The following is a 6,197-nucleotide window of genomic DNA, read 5'->3' on the forward strand; positions in this document are numbered from 1 at the left end:
CCTCCCTGGCGATTGATGTACGCCACCACCGCCGTGTTGTCCGTTCTGATGAGAACATGACGGTGTTTCACAAACGGAAGGAAACTTTGCAGTGCTAGATGAACCGCTTCCATCTCCAAGCAGTTTATATGCCAGTGCGTCTGGTCCCCTGTCCACGTACCGAATGCTGGTCTGCCATCGCATAGGGCTCCCCAGCCTGATAGTGAAGCCTCAGTGGTGACCACTACACGTCTGACCACTCTGCCCATAGCAGCACCCTGCTCGAATATGGTCGTGCCGAACCAAGGCACCAGAGTCTTGAGACATGAACGTGCTATGATAAGGCGTTCCGTTCCCTCTCTCCACGCCCGCGGCTTCACTCGGCTCTGTAACCAGTGTTGAAGCGGTCTCATGTGCAACAACCCCAGTCTGCAGACGGAGGCTGCGGCCGCCATCAGACCGATCAGCCTCTGAAACGTTCTTAAGGGGATAGCTCTGCCTTGAACGAAGAGGGCTAGTGTATTGTGAATCGACTGGATTCTCGGCTTCGCGATCATAGTGCGCGAGTCCAGTATCATACCCAGGAATGTGATATATTGGCGCGGCTGCAGCGTGCTCTTCTGAATGTTCACAGACAGCCCCAAACCTGTCAGATGGGCGAGGAGTCTGTGTTTGTGTTCCTCGAGAGCGCTTCTCAACCGTGCGATGACTAACCAGTCGTCGAGATAGTTCAGTATGCGCATTCCACTGAGCTTCAGGGGAGCGAGCACTGTATTCATGCACATTGTAAATACGCGGGGAGCCAAAGCGAACCCAAAGGCAACACTTTGAACTGGTACGCCACACCCTCGAATGCAAAACGCAGGAAGCGCCTGTGATGTGGGGCTATCTGGATGTGGAAGTATGCATCCTTTAGATCCACTGCAATGAAGTAATCGTCGGGCTGAATATGCGCGAGGATCTGCTTCACAGTTATCATCTTGAACGTGCGTTTCGGGAGCGCTTTGTTCAGTAATCTCAGGTCTAAGATGGGGCGCATACCTCCGTCCTTTTTCGGAACTAGAAAATAACGGCTGTAGAACCCTGAATTTCTCCGTTCCTCGGGCACTATCTCTACTGCTTGTTTGGCCAGGAGACAGGATATTTCTGCTCGTAGCAGCGGGGCGCTCTGTTCTGATACTTCTGTCATAATCACACCGCCGAAGCGGGGTGGTCTGCGAGCGAACTGGAGCGTATAGCCGCGTTTTATCGTGTTGATCACCCAATAAGATGCCGCGGGGAGTGTCGCCCACGAGCTCAGATGACTCAATACAGATGGTATTAATGCATGCTGCGGCAGGGGCTGCGCGCCAGCCACCGGGGAAGCATTGACCGCCATATGAATGGCAGGTGACTCGTCCGCGGCTTCTTGCACAGGAGCATACATAGTCACCTCCTCGGGTTTCCCCGAGCTTCCGCTTTGCAAAACGTCTCTCGGGGGAGAGGCTTCGCTTATGTAGCGGGTAATAGTAGAGGGAGGAAGAAAGCTCTTTTGCTGAGGCATGTAATGCATGTTTATTGAAACAGAAGACAGCGGTTTCATTCTCACAACATTTACATCGTTGACGAACTCTGGGCGGGAACACGCCCTCTTCGCTGCGGGTCCGACGAACACGTCCCGCGCTCTCTTCCCCCTGGCACGAGCATCAGGAACACTGCTCCTTCTTGCCCGCCGGGCGCCCTTGGCTGCTAGAGGCCGGTTTAGTACCAAAACGGGGCTTCCTGGGCTGCCTCTGGCGGAACGGTGGCTCTGGCTCACGACGCACTACCGCGCTCGGGAACGCGCGCCTGGTATATCCCGCTGGGCGCTGCGCTGAAGAAGACCTGGACCTCGCTGCAGGGGGGGCTTGAGACCGTTTCGGCAGGAGATGAGGCATCATCTTAGACTGCTTGACGGTCTCGGCGTATTTCTCTGACAGAGATTCCACCGCGACACCGAAAAGACCGGTGGGGCTCACCGGCGCATTCAGGAACTGCCTCTTTTCGGCATTGCGCATGCCAGACAGTGTCAGCCACAGATGGCGATGCAGGACCACAAGGCTGCTCATATTGCGGCCGATTCCCTGCGCGACTTTCTTCGACGCCGCGAGAGCGAGATCCGCCACCGTGCGCAGCTTCCTGAGCGACTCTGGGTCCGGGCTTCCCTCGTCCAGGGACTCCAGGAGCCGAGTTTGGAAGACCTGCAGGATTGCCATCGTGTGGAGGGCAGATGCTGCATGTCCAGCCGATATATACGCCTTCTCGGCGATGTGAGCAGTAGCTCGACATGGCCTAGAAGGCAAAGAGGCGGTTTTCCAGCCGGGAGAAGACGCCAGGTGGGCCGCGATAGCATCCTCGACGGGAGGCACGAGGATGCTATCCGAAAGTCGCGCGTATCCGATTTTCCACCCCTTCCACCGTCGTCAGCAGCTGGGTCCCCTGTGCATGGGCTCGGGCTGAGTAAGGCCACCGCCTCCGTGATGACCGCCATAAACTCGGCATCCAGCGAGGCGGGGGCGGCTTCAGACGGGGCCTCGGACCACGCTCCCGGGTCTGAGGCATTAGTAGACATAGCGTCATCCTCGTCATATCCAAATGAGACCATTTCCCGCGCTTCAAGTGGAGGGCGGTAACTGGCCTCAGAGTATGAGAGGGGATCTTCCACGTGAGGGTGGCGTGGGCGTTGGGCCGATGCCAGTACCTCGACAGAATCCGTCGACGGAGCTCTCTGCAGTCTCCCGGTTCGTGGCTCGACGGTGGCTGACGGGGGAGTGGCAGGAGATACAGGGCCCCCATTGCAGGTAATGGCCAGCCTTGCACGAAGGATCTTGATGGGAAGCTCCTCACAGGCACGACATCCCGAACCTTCGAATGCCGCCTCTGCGTGAGCCCGACCCAGGCACAGCACACACTGCTCGTGTGCGTCCGGGAAATCAGTGGGCCCACCACACATGCGGCAAAGAGACATTATAAGAGTAAAATCACCAGAACGCGAGAGGGGATAATTTTCCACAATTTTCCGCTCTGTATGCGTGAATCCACGGCGAAACCAGACTCAAGTGAAAAAAAAGATTCTGAGGTTTTTGGTGCCCGCCGTTACCTATATTGATGGCTGTCAGCCAATCAGGTGAGGGTGAGGGCGCCATTGGCTATTTGCAAGCAAAAGAGTTATTCAATCAGACTTCATAATTTCGAGGAAATGGATTTCCCCATACGCAATGTCGAGAGACCGACTCGATAAGGGAACGAGAAATATGAGTCAGATTCATTCACCTACAAGATTCGTTCACGGACGAACCATCACTAGTGCAATTTCATATAGCCTATATTAAATATTTGGAATATATATTTTAATATTTTATTAGGTTCTTTAATAAGGTTACAATACGAAGGTCTAAGTAGCAACGTATCTTCCGTGATGTCCCCGATGCGCGGGTCGGGGTGGGTAAAGAAATTTAACTTTATTTGCGGGCTGGGGCGGGCCAAGTAATAAAAAAAAAAAAGCGGGACCCACGGATTGGAAAAAAACCCGACCCGCGCATCACTAGGCTGCATGTACGAGCACAAGTGATACTGTGGCCGCCGGTCCACGACTGGAAGAAAAAGATGACGCTCAAAAATTTCACTGGTTGCACAACTGACAGAATAAGTTACAATATCTCAGATATTGCTGCTAAATTTTATTTGCTTTTTTTTTTTTTTTACTTGAATGCCATTGCTTAAATTGATATTATTTATCTTTTGACATTTAATCTTTTGAGTTCAGAAACATTGTTTAATATAATCGCTGTTCATATTTTTATTCAAAGTTCAGAATCAAGATAAATTTATTACTCTTATGTTTCTTATGATAACTGAGATAATGCTGCTAAATTTATTCTTTCTTTACCTTGAATGTCATTGCTCTAATTTATTTTTTATATTTTGATATTTCATATTTTGTTCAAATGTTTAACATATATGCTGTTCATATGTTCATTTATTAGTGTGTTATATGATTAGAATGTTGTCCCGATTTTAAAATAAAGCACAGCAATGATATTTGAGAGTGTATTTTCCACTTTCAGGAAACGTATCGAAAAAGTATCTAAATCGCAATTCTTGACTAGGTATCGGTATCGAAACAATAATTTTGGAATCGTGACAACACTACTGTCTGGCCTATCATGGCCTCTATCACTGTGCGGCATTTTTAAGTGCTTTTATAATCACTTTATTAATTAAATCTTATCTTTTCTTCTTTTTATCCATATATTCTAGAATCTTGTAAGAAGTACTTCGTCTGGTGGGTTTTTAATTTTCTTCTTACTTTTGGGGTATGCTCCGCAATGCCTTTGTCTTCGGCAGGAATAGATGGAATCTATAACGTCTCACTCAAGCTACCGATGGGGTCTACGCCAAAATAATTCTGTTCTATGTATTGGTCTTGTAAATAAATACTTTTGCATTTTATCTTCACTTCCTGAGTCTTTCTGGTAGAAGTGGAAGTGTCAGCGCAAGTTCTACTTGGAAGACTTAATGCCATGTCACATTACAATTAGATCTAGTCAATCCGCACTCAACACAAGGAATATAAAAGCCCTCTACTCACACCTCATTGTGTTTGCAGATACTGCCGCAACGTTTCCCTCCATCCTCCCCACCACCACCATGTTAGCCCTGTCCATGCGGGGGTATGCTCCGCCCTGCCTTCGTCTTCGGCAGGATTAGCTGGAATCTACAACGTCTGATTCAAGCTAAAGATGGGCCTACACCAAAATAATTCTGTTATTTATTATTTTTGTAAATTAATACTTTTTTGCGTTTAATCTTCACCTCCTGAGTCTTTCTGGTAGAACTTAATTAATACTCCTTCCTTCTACAGTATTGAGGCCATTCTGATGCAACAGGATGATGGCTGCACGTGTTTCTATGCAGGTAACCATCGATAACAAGAACACGATTGGAAGCACTTCTTCCCTCCTTTACATCAGTCAATTATTGTTTGAAAACATTGTTTCTTGAAACATTGTGTCAGTGTGTTATTGACAACATTGTATAATTATTACCAGAACAACATCCTTAAAATGTTGGAGGTAAAATGTTCTTACTTCATTAAACCGTCATATTAGAAGAATGTTTTATTAAAACATTTCATCACCTCGAGCCTCAATGATGTTCGTATAACGTTCTACTAATGTGGCTGAGAGAATGTTCTTCCTTTTGTTATCTTGAAACTGTGTCACAATCTTTTATTGACAACATTTTATAATCTATTACCTCAACAACATCCTCAAAACATCCTCAAAATGTTACGGAAAAAATGTTCTATCTTTGTTAAAACGTCACATTAGAAGAACGTTTTATTAAAATATTTCATGACCTCAAGCCTCAATGATGAACGTTCTTCTAATGTAGCTGAGAGAATGTTCTTCATTTGTTATCTTGAAGCATTGTGCCAATGTGTTTTTGAGAACATTTTATAATCTGTTACCTCAACAAAATTCTCAAAATGTTGCATAAAGAATGTTCTATCTTTGTTAAACTGTGACAAATTCTTAGCAAATTCTTTGTCCATGCTCTCTGCCTTTTTCCTATTTGACACTGCTGTTCCTTCCTCTGTTACTAAAAATGTTTTTTCCAATTCCCCTTTGTCTCCTCTCATCCTCTTTATCATACCCCATACCTCTCCCACTAGTGTTGTTCTTCCTATTCCATCGCAAAATTCCTTAACCTGATGTACTGTTCTTCTCACTATAGCATGAGCTTTCTTGTACTTAATCAAATGCTGCATATTGTGGGTTCTGAATGCTCTAATGTTCTAATCTGAATGCTTTATTCCTATTCCTCACTGCCTGCTGACATTCCTCTGTCCAGCATTGTACCAGTTTTCTGTCTTTCCTATTATTACTCTTTAGAATGGAATCCTCTGCTGCAAGAACAGCCTTTGTTGTAGATTTTAAAATAAAAGTACCTTGCTTAGACCGACGACGGCTTCACTCCTCAAAGGAGAAAGAAATGATGCAAGAAAATGTGTATGTGCCGTTCTAGATGTGACAGGTGCCTGATTTAATTAAATAGAAGATAATACAAAAAATATATATATATAGAAGGGAGCACATACTAGGCCTACTTCTTGGTAAGGAAGACACAAAATGATGAAAATGACTGTCCAACTTTTTAGTGACATTTAATTAGGTCTAAGATACACATGGATTACA

This window comes from Carassius carassius, chromosome 1 (assembly GCF_963082965.1).
Source record: "Carassius carassius chromosome 1, fCarCar2.1, whole genome shotgun sequence".
In the NCBI taxonomy this organism is placed as follows: Eukaryota; Metazoa; Chordata; class Actinopteri; order Cypriniformes; family Cyprinidae; genus Carassius; species Carassius carassius.